The sequence below is a fragment of the Caloenas nicobarica genome, chromosome 4 (assembly GCF_036013445.1).
Source record: "Caloenas nicobarica isolate bCalNic1 chromosome 4, bCalNic1.hap1, whole genome shotgun sequence".
Classification (NCBI taxonomy): Eukaryota; Metazoa; Chordata; class Aves; order Columbiformes; family Columbidae; genus Caloenas; species Caloenas nicobarica.
The window spans coordinates 33,895,966-33,908,907 of record NC_088248.1 but is presented as its reverse complement, the minus strand read 5'-3'; positions in this window follow the sequence as shown (position 1 = coordinate 33,908,907).

Genomic DNA, 12,942 nt, shown 5'->3' with positions numbered 1-12,942 from the left:
GAGAGTTTAATGTCTACATTGTTATCTCTTATTAAACATCAAAGTCAGACATAGGAACCAAAGACTCCTTTGGTTTTCTCGCTGACCCTTGCCTCTCTTAAAGAAATTAATGATCCTTTTTTCTTTTTCCCTTTGTTGCCTGTGTGCTAATCAGGTCTCCAAGTTCTCACTGCCACCTTGCCCACAGATGCTAGCTGGTTTTTTCTCTCTGACGGTCAAATTGTTCAGTATATTTAGGTTTTACTAAGAGCAACAATTTCTAGCCTGTATTTGTCTTGGATTTTGCTGTGACTTGTGGTAAAGTCTCAGCTGATTTTTTTTTTTCTAATAAGACAAGATTTACAGGGGAATGCAATATTTTTATTAAATCAAGCAGTATATCTGATAACTTCAGGTCTTCGAAGAAGGGTTTGCACACCTGAAAGTTTCTCATGGCTAAATCAGGGCTATTCATTCACCTCAGCCCTCTCGGAAACATTGCTTTTCTTGTATTACAACAAGCAGAATCTTCACCAAGCAAATCCTTCAGTCAATCTCCCATTTTACAAGGTTAGGTTTAGTTACTTTTAAACAACACAACATCTCATATTTTAATTCACTTATTTATAATTAAGATTTACTTAAGGATGGGAAGAAGACCAGGGCCAGAACGATGTTTAGAATTAATCAGCATATTTAGGTTTTACTACTTTATTGAATCAGTTCCTTAGTACTTAACTGTTTTTAGAATTATTTTACTTATTTTAGGATTATTTTACAAGAGTTACAGTATAATTTGCAAAAAGCATTTGGCACAAATTCTGGTTAGAAAATTACTTTAAATTGCAAGTAATGTGCTGTTTGCCCTAAAGCTTTATACAGTTCCTCTTAACACTGAGTTAGTTTCCTCACGAATGTCTTTTTGAAACTGCCACAAATCTGATGGATGAGGAATGAGGGCAGTCCTTCCAGGATTATGACATTGATTCCTTTGGCTGAATTTGAAAACATGAAAGAGGTTTTTTTCTTACACATTTTATTTTATAGCACTGCACCAGGCAGTTGCTTTTCTTTTCCTCTTAAGTTATTTTAGGTAGCTGTAAGACAGAAGTCCTTGATTTTTTTTAACTTCTGTTTCACTGGAATGCTAGCAAGCCCCAGCATATATATTCCTGGAGCGAGCTATTACTGCAGTTGTAATATGCTTTAATAAAAGCATAAGCTTTTTTTTTTTTTTTTTTTGGTCAGTGTAAATTTTACTATGGCCTGGAGCAGGAAAAGAGGGTATGTAGTATTTTTGCACTCTGACAGGTTTGATATGTAGGTAGTGGAAATACGTTAAAAGGAAGCAGACGTCCTTTGAAGTTTAGACAAAGGTCTCTGTAAGAAAACCTAGACATAATATGATTGCAAATGTAATTGTAGTAAGCTGTCTAGAAAGACTTCATTTCAGTCAATCAGTCCATTTTATTTGGGGTTTCAGTTTATCAAGTAGCTGCAATGCCTGTTTCAGTAGGATTCTCCTAACAAGGCATCCTGATGCCCAAAGGGTCTTTTCTTGTAAAAGGTGCTGTTTGCTCTTGTTCAGCTTTCTGCCTTAAAAGAGTTGGAATCATTTTTTAATTATAAGATTACACAATCTGATTTTTTGAAATAAGCATTTTGGGGAAGAAAATATTAATGGTAGGGAAAACATCATACAGAATTGCTGAATTGCTTTCTTTTTTTATTTTTTTTGTAAACCACTTTGAGGCACATGGCACTTGCTTTTAACATGCAGATGTGCAATGAATATGAAAAAATAGATCCTGAAGCATGTTCTGTCTTCACTTAGATGAGTATGAATATCAACAATTTCATTGATGTAAACTGAATTAATATCGCTGAGTGCAGAGTGATGTAAAATGTACATAACAAAGTGTATAAAATCTCTCTGCTTGTTTTTTCCCTCGTGACCTCCAGAACTGTTGTTTTTTGCTCCCTCAGTATCTCACTCTTAAAAACCTGGGCCCTGTGCGACAAAGCCATACCTTTAATCACTGAGCAAAACCGGCTGTTTTCTGGCAATACAGCTAACCCCCCGAGGGAAGGAGCAGATGGGAAATGCTGAAAAAAGTAACGCCACGAAGGGTTGGTAGAAGAAGTGGTGAAGGTCAGGGAATAGGCGGGAAGAAAGGATGGGAAGGTGGGAAGATGGAGAATCTTGTCCTGAGTACTGCGGTCTTTTGGTGCTCCACTGGTACAGAATGCTTTCCCCATCTGCTTTTTAGGCAGACGCTTCAAATGAGTGCTGAAACGGCAGTATACGCTTCGCACGTTTGTACAGTGGCAATTAGAGAGTTTTGGTGGGTTTAGTGCTTCTGAAAGTGGCTACTGCCCCAACAACCTTGCAACCAAAGTTTTCTTTCCGCAAGAATGTGAAGCGCAAAGATCTATGGAGTTGGTTTCCTTTCATCACACGGCTGGTGTCTCAGTGCTCACGGGAGGGCTCGGAAAGATCGGAGACAGTCCCTTCTCAGTCACTGCTCATTTTTTTATTTTTCTGCAAATATTGTCAGAAAATACCTGAATTTGTGGTAGCTTCTGTGAAAGCCTTAGAACCTATTTCTGCATTGGAACCAAACAGGCATCAGGCATCAAACTGTAAAGACTCTGGTCGTGCCTGACCTGACCCAGACATTAACTAGAAGTTTACCAGGGAGGCTAAAGTTTTTTATATCACAATACCCATTGATTATTTCATAATTCTGGAAATAAATCACATTGAGTGCAACAGTGGAGAACAAGATTTAATTTTTACTTTTCCTAGATTTAAATATTTTAAACACCTTAATTGTAGTTTGAAAAGTTGAGAGAGTCCACTTTCTTTGGGCTGTTCCTACTTGGCTTTGAATTACAGCTTATTCTGAGAATCTAAAAGGCATCGATTTATCAAGGCCACATCCTCTTAATTTATAATCCAGCTGCTGTGAGCTGCTAACTAGCTTTTAAGTCAGGAAACTCAGGACTGTCAGTGCCAATTACAGTTAAACAACTTATGATGCTTCTGTGTAATTTTCTTTGTATTTTTCCTGAGGCTTTAAGGCTATAGTGCTGTGCTTGGAGACACAATAAAGTCTGAAGCCATGTAACCTGTGTTTTTGTGTGTTTCTTTCATTTAGATATATACATATTTTTATATATAATTGTATATTATACACACATAGAATCCCATTACTTATCTTTGGAGTTTCTTACAGTATTAATTAAGTACAGCTAACAAGATTATTTTAAAATGCTTGTCTGTATCTCGCTACTGTTTATCCTACAAAGCTTAGTGACACAACCAAAACTGCCATGAAAAACTAAAACAAGAACCACTACATTGTGGGCAACTATAAACAAAATCGGGGTTAGGCAGTTTAACTGTTCCATCCTGATTTCTTGTTAGATGCTACGACAGTGAAACAGGAGTTCAAAAATCAACGTTTCTAAACCTACTGAGCAGTTATGTGAACTTAGAAAACATCTGATTTACTCATTTCTTAAATGCGAGTTTCATAGTTAACTGTTCCCAGTTTGCTGGAGATCTGCACAATGCAGTTTCCTGCATGTACCAGAGCCACTAGGTGGGAGTATGTTATCTTGAAAGGAGGTTTGTCAGCCCTGGCTGTTTTTATTGTGGAGAAATACTCCCTTTTCCCAGCGTCCAGGAGATGCTGCAACACTATCCACACCATGTCGAGTTGGTGATCAAATTGGGATATTTTCCATGCTCGTGTCCACAATGGATGCTGGGGAGACACTGCCCTGCCTGCCTCGTTGCTCCTTCAGCACAGGAGGACTCAAGCAGGAGCAGAGACAAAGGCTTACTGGGAGTTACACCCCCAAAAAGCAGGTCTGGTATCCAGACAAGGACCACAAGCACTCTACATAAGCTAGTTATGTAGAAATTCCCAAGGCTAGAAAAGATTCAGAAGATCACCGTACTAAGATACAAGCTAATAATTAAAAAAAAAAAAAGCCTTATTAAAATATGTCCAAAGTGAGGCATTTGCCAGAGAGAGAACTTACAGATGATAGATATAGAAAGGGCCTTTTGAGGAAGATTAGACCACAGCAAAAACATTTGGTTTTTTTCAGCAATATTCAATACAAAAGTGATATAGAAGTTTTCAATATAAACCCATTATTTTCTGCAGAAAATACATCCTCACACTAGTCGTAAACTGAGGGGTCAGTAAAAGGAATTTTAGGATTGATGAGTAAACTTAAGTAACAAACTGATAAGGCTGGCTGTAGTCAAGTCTAAAGAAACTCCAGGATGGTATTGCTGGACTTGAGAGGTGTAATGTGTAATAAATTTCTGAGGGCACCCATGGTACTAGAAGGATGGTGCCAAATGAGCAACTTTCGGAAGAACTGCAGCACAAACTTGTGGAAGCTGCAAAAAATCTGACTTTCACACCAGGAATATCTGAAAGTCATAAGACTGTAAGTGGAAAAAAATGAATACAAAATGATTATTCATTGTTCCCTGTAGTACAAGAAGGGGAGGGACAGCTAATATAAACATCAGGCAGACAATTAAAAAAAAAAGCTCTTTTTCATATGCCATAATTTATTTTGCCATAGAACCTTCTGGAGGTCAGATAGATAAGCTAAAAAGGGCGTAAGACAAGTTCACATAGGGTAAGAGTATTAAACATAATGAAATTAATGCAAGCTTTAAAGCTGGAAGCTTGTGAATTGTTGCTTATGGAAATTTTTGATAATATATCAAGACTCTGTCTGTACCTGCACCCTGTCCTCAAGTGCTCACTGTTGCTCCTTGGGGGAGAATGATACGGGGCTAAACTGACCTTCGGATATTGCCAAGTTCATTCCTGTGTTCCTATGATGCTGAAAAATTTGGCCTTCGTCTATAAGCTAAAGGGACTCAAAGGTGGTTAAGTTGTGAACAGTGTCTGGTTGTCTTGCTCCAGCTCTGAATTGAGAGTCCAATTTTCCTTAAGATTAATGAGAATAGCTGTGTTCACAGAGAAAGATCTCAGAAGCCAGCTGAAGAGTGCCTTGCCTGGTCCAGCAAAAAAACAAGGTAGAAACGCTGATCGCAGCACAGAATCTGTAGGCAGCTGTCTGAACAGATTTAAAGAACTACAAAAAATTTTAAAAGCTGCACAGTTTATGACCTGTAAGATTCTTCAAATCATAATTCGCTGTAAAGTTAATAGTGATTGAGATTCATTTCTGAACATTGTTATTAAATTTCCATAGGTACAAGATTTTGGGGACCTCAGGGAACCGGTGGGAATACTTCATGCTTAATCTTGGTCTCTGTGAAGACAGTGACAAAGCTCCCATTGATTTTAGCTGGAAGAAACGTTAACCTAGCAATGCTGTTGCAATAAAGAAGATTGCAGTACTACATACTTAATTATTGAGAACCTGTCCTGACGGGATAATTTTTAAATATGCAGTGCTACTAAAATGATTTTTTTTAAAGTAACTTCTCTTACTACTTTCTTTTATTAGCATCAAATGGTTTCTGTATAAACAGATGTCTTGCTCACATCCTATGTTCCCTTCCTGCTCAAATTATACAGTGAGCTCACAATTTATGTCACAAATCGAGTCTATTTCCCATAGGGACAGACTGTTGTTGCAAGCACAAATTCGTGTTTAATTGCAGGATTGAGCACTGTCTGTAAGAGAGCTTTTAACACAAGCATTCCCTGGACTGAAAAATGCAAACTAGAAAGTTACCGAGGGAAAGTAATTTCTATAACTGGTTTGGGTGGATATTTTAAGTTTGCTTATTAAAAAAATTAAGAAAAAACCCCCCATCTTTGCAAGTCATAAAAAAGCTCATTATCATTTTGAAACACATTTCATGTCTATGCATCAGGTCTACTACCTACGTAATTCTCAGTGCTTTAACAGTATTAGAGTTACTGGAATTGCTCAAAGACATCAGAAATAGAAACGCTCCATTCTTCACTGGAATTTCAGTTCATTAGCCAAGCAGAATTACTGCTTTCTCCAGGCAAGTTTTTGAAAAGCCATTATTCCCAGTCTACACCTTGTCTGTCACTACATGATCAAATTGTCATTCTAAAATAGTACTTGTACAACAGAGTTCTTCTTTCTTATATAGAGTGTGACCAAACCTACTTGCTGTCGGAAATTTGGAGTAATAACTAAAGGAAAATAAAAAGCTGACTTTATCATGCGATTGCAGTGCTAAATGGCTGATGGACTGGATGAAGAGATGTTACTTTTACCTCTATTTGTCAAGGCCACGGCCCAGTTTATTACACATTTGGATTTCCAGAGGAGCTGAGTTTTGTGCACATCCTGAGACTCATGAAAGACTGAGGAATGGGACATGGCAATGTGACGGTGGATATCACGGTCTACATCTTCACGTATGCTTTAGGCATTGCAGCCTTACACACTCGCCAGTCTGAGGTGGTTCTCAGCCCTGAGTGACGCCTTCGGGCTCCTCTTCCAAAGCTTGGGAAGAGTTAGATACTTTGGGAAGGACTCCTCAGGAACCAGCAAAGCTAGAACCTCTGTAAAGTAACCCGTGAATAAAAGGAGGCTTGGGATGGAATTTAAACAGTCTGGGGCATATCTGCATGATTCAAAGCTTCAAGTGAGTTGGTATGACTACAGAATGAGACAGGATCATGAGGTTCTATCTGCTCAGGTTCCAAACGCAACAGAGCTGTGATAGCGTGATGCAGAACCAAACAGCCTCCTCGCCTGAGGGCCACACGCAGTTCTGTTTTTCACAGCTATGCTGTTTCTGGTTCTGGAGGGAAACAAGTCATCACTGGCTCCAGGCTCCTTACACTGTGCACTACCACAGAAGCTAAATAGATGTGGTTGAAACCAGGTGCCTCCCTCCTCCCGAGTGTTCACATGGGGCTACATACAATCTCGTCTGCAAACAGGAACAGCAGAAGTTACGCTGTTCAATATCTACCTCTGATCTTTCCAGGGGGGCTGCAGAACACCTCTCATTATTTTCACACCCATATTTCTTCACTTTTGATTAGAATTAATTACTAGCTTTTTACCTACTGTGTGGCAGTAGCAGATCCACCCCTCCCTGTGTTTCTGTGCAGTACTAAATGGAAATGTGCAGGTACTTTCTGCAAAATTGCAAGGAACACAGGTGCAAATCTCAGGCCTGAGAATATGCAGAAGCAGAAGATAAGGTGGCTTGGCAAGTTCAGCAGAGTATAACCCTTCATTTGTGTGTATTCTTAATTATACAAAATAGTATACCTCCCTAGCCTCACAGAAAGCTCTGGTTTCCCAGGTAGGGAAGTTGCCTTCTGGTAAGGAACCATGCATTTTATTTATTTGGTATGTCCAATGAAAGGCACCCACAACCTTATGCAAATATTAACTGAGTCTTGCAGCTGGCCAGAAAACACAGGGAGTATTATTTTGCCAGTTAAGGAACAGAAAATAATTTTAAAAGAGGAACTGTAGGCAATAGTTAGAGAGCTACAGCAGGTACCTGCTTTAACTAAAAGTGTTTGCTTTAACTAAAACAACACTACAGCAAAGAAGCAAACCTTTGATCTAACCTGATGGTCTCTCCCTTATTTTTACCTGAAAGTTTTCTGAACGGCTGTGGTTTGTGTTGTATCACAGTCAGAAATGTCCTTATCTTAGCATTTCTAGTTCCTGGCTGCACGTAGGGATCTGATTCCACTCAGAATCTCACTGGGGCCCATAGACTATGAGAAGCGATACCCCCTTTCAAGGGGGCAAATACACAGAGCCCAGACAGGGCCTGTTCCAACACAGAGTGGCTGGAGAGCCATTTTCTCCTTGCCACGGGTGTTTCCCAACTTGATATATATGTAAAAAAACAAAACAAAAAACAAAACATAAAACAAACAACAAAACAAAACCAACAAAAAAACCCCACACCACTGTCCTAACTATGAGATAAAATTAGAAAAGGTGAAGGGTAGCCACCTCATAGCCTTATCCAAAGTCTGGTGAGTCTCCTGCAGGATGGACTGGGAAGGTCCAAGGAACAGGTGTCCCAAATCCCCAGCAATGCTGTAACCATCACATTTTTGCACTCTTTATGAAATGGTATTGCTATTTCCATTCAAAGTGCCACTCAATCAGGAAGGGACTCAAGGTTTTGGGTGACAATGAGGATGTCTACCTTAAAATTCTGGCCAGGTTAGTCAGCTAAACAAGGTCACAGAATAGGTTTGTGCATTTGTACATGGTTATGCATGTTTGCATGATGCCAGTTGCAGCACCTGGTAACTAATGCTCTCTTGAGTGTGCCTTGGGATGAGGCAGCCCAAGGAGTTCTATCAAGAGCTACTAGAGGTGAAGCTCAGCTGTAGTGGTGAGGGAGTTCAGCTATACAGACATGAGTCACAGTGTACCAACACCTAGGAAGAAGATGGACCCCAGCCCATTTACTAGGTGAGATTACAGCCTGTGGCATTAATGGCATGCCTCTCAATTTAGGGGAAGGCAAGTTAATTGACTTAATCTCAGCCCTACCATACAACCCCATCTCAAGCCCCCTGAACTCCAGCTGGGGACTGGAGAGCAGACACATCACCGTGCCCGGTGTGCTCAACTAAGCAGCATCTGAGTCTTCATGGGCACACACTTCTCTCTTCAGAGCTCTGACAAGTCCTTCAGCCTGTTAATTTGGCCTGGGCTTGCAAGTAAAAGAAACCTACCTTACCTACCTCCCACACTTCCACTGCCTCCTGCAGACCAAGCACCTCTTGGCAGGTGTTGAGATGTCGTTGTAGGGGACTAGGCAGCTGATTTGCTCCAAATAGCACTATAGCAGAGCAGTTGCTGTTTCCTAGTTCATAGATATGCTGTAGAGAAGAGGCACCTACTAAAACAAGGTCACAGGGCTAAATAACGTTCCCTAATAAACAGGGAAAACATTAAAAAGCTACAGAACATCTCACAGAAAGTTTACTACGCTATGAACCACAGAACTGGTAAACATAAATCACCAGTTTTGTCCCAGATGAAACTGTGTTACTGCAATCAAAGTAATTCTGATTCAAGTCTCCTAAAGAACATCCCACTTTCCCCCCTTCTCCCAGTCTCCGAGCATTCAGGATCATATCCTAAACGTTCCCTTGACTTCAGAAGCAAAGCTAAGTCACAAAACACAGCACAGAATCAATTTTTAAGGAATTATGCCAAAAATAGCCCTCAAATTCTTTTTGTGATCTATTCCTACAGCAGAGGAGGCAGTTTATTTAACCAGCACAATGTTCTGAAAGATTCCTGTAAGGCTTACAGGAGAGTGAAATGCAGTACATCAAAGAGCTTCAAAACTAAGTTTCTGTGTCTTCATTTCCCATCAGTAAACCCATTCATGACAGTAAAGTGTTCAGAGGAAACAGGTCCTAAGCTATTACAAAGCATAAAGAGCAAATGCCTCCTAGAGTCACTGGAGAACTTTTTTTTTTTTTAATTCAGTGGATAAAGGAGATGCTATCTAAAGACTGTCCTAACACAGCTCTGTATCCTTCAGTGGTGTGTGACACTTTATTTAATGTGAGAACATGCAATAAATATTACACCACCATACCATTTCTAGAGATCACAGTTCTAATGTTTCTTATTGCTGCAGCTTGCTTTCTAAAACCTGTCTGGTTGATGTCAAGTCACACACAAGTTTAATTCCCTCTTCCCCACCCCCTCAGACTTTAACAAGTATTGCTATGATTTTGTTTTCATTAAAAGACTCAATGGTATTTATATGTAGCATTCTCCTTCAGCACAGGAGGACCCAAAGGTGAAATCAAGCAGCAGATGACTGTTCACTACAAAATGAGTAATCATTTATGTTCCAAGCTAAAATAAATACAAACAGAAAGGTCAGTGTTCTAATGTCTTCATTTAGCAACTTATCTTTTTTTTTTTTCTTTTAAATACAGGTTTTGTAAAAACATTTCGAGCCTCGTGAATGCTCATTTTATTTTTGTTTTCTTTGGAAAGCCTGAAGTGAAACATCTATCCTTTTAACTTGATGTCTTCGCAACTTGCCTTTCCCAGTGGCACAGGAGTGATGGTTATACTCTCCATTACATATTCTGGTTTAAACCACACAACTTTTCAAAACAGCTCTGCCACTAAAGTGAACTCCAGCTCTAGATTTACACTCCCCCTCACCATCACTTACAGTTACCGATGAACAATTTCACTTCTAAGCACACACATTTGTGAACGGCTGAACTGCTCCACAGTTTTCTGTGTTATTATAACTAGCTCCTTCATTTCAATGGCACCGCAGTTGAGCTCAGGTCTGAAATGCAATGCTCCACCTAGGGAAAGTGCTTATTTTTACTCAAGTAATTACAGGAAAAAAAAAGTTGACGCTGACATTTACCAAAATATTTCAGAGCACAAACACAACCTGAGCTAAACATGAGAATTCATGCCTGCTAGTCTTGTTTCTCCCCTCAGAGTATGACTGATTTGACATACCTTACTTTAACAAAATTTCCAGATCTCTGCTAGAATTATAGTTGGTAGGAAAAACTCCTAAATGAGCAGCTGAATTTCTCTACCTATGCCCATGTTATTACCTGTCTCTGATGAAAGGATACAGCAGGGCATTCTAGACCATTTCATAGTATTTTGTAAGTGTAAAATTTTACACTTTGCAGGAAAATTCTGTACTAATACAGGGGGAAGTCTGCAAGGAACAGATTTCATTTCTGTCATAGGCAACCCTATGGAAATCCCACTTTAGTCCCCCAGTTTAATCTGGATTCTTCTTGCTCAACTGCATTAGCAAAGCAGGAGCATTGGTCCTTTGCTATTGAAGCTAGAGCAGGAAGATTTCTCTGCCTTCCAAAAATCCCACTTATGATTTGGTTACTGGTCACGACCTCATTGTTTATTGTATAAGTGAATTATAAGAATTACTGGAATTCTTATAAATCTCAAGTAAATAAAGGGGAAAAGAAAAGCCCACCTGTAATCAGACACCATGTAACTGGATGTTAATGGACTGTTCAGTGCCCTACTGGGATATGTTAGAGAAACGTTATAGCATAATAGGCAATTTCAAGAGGCCGTCAGATGTTTTTAAATGAATAAATTCTATTTATATAATTACAGTAATGAGTACAGTTCATACTTTATGCACAGCAAGTAAAAAAAACACACTGGAATTTACGTAAATATTACTGTGTACACTATGAAAAAGCAATTCATGTTAATTAAAAAACACCTTAATTTTAAAAGTTTACCAGAAACAGTTACACAGAGCATTGCAGTCTTTGAAAAGAGAACAGAAGTTGTTTACGAGCGTCCAAGAGTCATTGACATCCAGCTGCTTTGGAGCCGGGCTGCAGACTGAACACGTACTGAAAGCGGGGCTGAAATCCCCTCTCGGTTGACAGCAGCAGCAGCCATGCTGCTGTTTCCTATGGGCCTGGAATTTCACCCCAGTCTTTACATTCTTTGTCGGTTACAGTGGAGCAGCCAGAAGAAGAAAGATGATTAGAGAGCAGCCAAGTAGACTCAGTTTGCGAGCCCAGTCTTCAAGCAGCTGTAAGGTCTAGGAGAAGGTGAAGGGGGTTTATAGCACAGTTAAAATTAGTCTCTCTAAAAATGGGGAAAAAAGCGGCCACTTCTGTATCAGAGCTGATGATACTGAACACCACTCATAGAAAGAAGCAAATCTAAGGTTTAGTCCTTGGTGAAGACACCATGGTATTCGCCTTTGACTAGAAAGAAAAGTAAGCATAGGGCATGAACATGTAAGTGCATGTATCACATGCAAGGCATTCTAGGAATTGAACAATGTCTCTACATACATCAAGACATAATAGCAAAGCAAATAATAGCCAAGCTTTTTAGCGCTCAAACAATGGGCTAGATGAACTAGATTTCAAATCCAACTTTACATAGTCTTGATAAACAGAAAGGCCTCAGTGTTGAAGATGAATCATTTTTAGCACCAACTGTTGGCTTGCAAGTGAATTCACAAGAGATGAGCATAGAAAGACAGGTCGTCTTTCACCGAGAGACATCTCGTTTTAAGGCAATATCCTAAATGACAATACAGCCACCACATAAACTGCTCCGATGATCTCTGAAGCTTTATGGCACCCACACCGGGTCCCATTGCAGAGACGTTGGTACCTGCTCTCCTCCCTGCCATGTGCACTGGAATGCTGGAAATTTCTGACATTTCTGTGTGACGAGTTGTCATAAAACAAGCTAGTTTCTCCTGTATCCCCTAAATCCCTCTGTAGCCATTTATATTAGCCATACTGACCTCTATCGGTAGCAAGGAGAGTGCTGAGGAATCGCAGTCTTTCCTTACCACTAACCAAATTTAAAAGTTGTTCAATACAGTAGCAAGTGTTTATGCAATTAATACAAACAAGAGATTTGTGCTGTTTTCCCAGAAAGGAAATGACTGAAGCCAATCCAGACAGATGTGGTCCTGCAGCACACAGCACCCGGCCTAGGGTTGTTTTTTCTTCTTCGCTATCAAGAAGAGTAAGTTTACTTCTATCTCCAGTGAAGAGTACTCCAGGAATGGAGATAGTAACTTCTGAGTATACACTATATCTATCAAAGGAAGATTTAAGTAGTTTGTTCTCAACACCCATCACTTTGTGGAACTCTATCATCCATTTTTATTAATAGTTATGGCATCTGGGTATGCAGCTAAGAAATTGAAGAACGTGGTATTACCAGAATCACTTACAGCTAAAGGCAGGGAGCAGAACTGTATCACAACCCTATTTTTTCATTATTTAAAGGTGTGTTAAAATGTACCAGCTGAGATTTTCAGGAAATCTATTATTTGGCTTACACAGTAAGCTATGCCTTGTGCACTGTGTTCTAGACAAAGTTGTATTTAAAAATGGCACACAAGGTTAAGAAACTTTATGTGACACTGATGAGTAATCTGTGCTTTCATAAATACGGTAG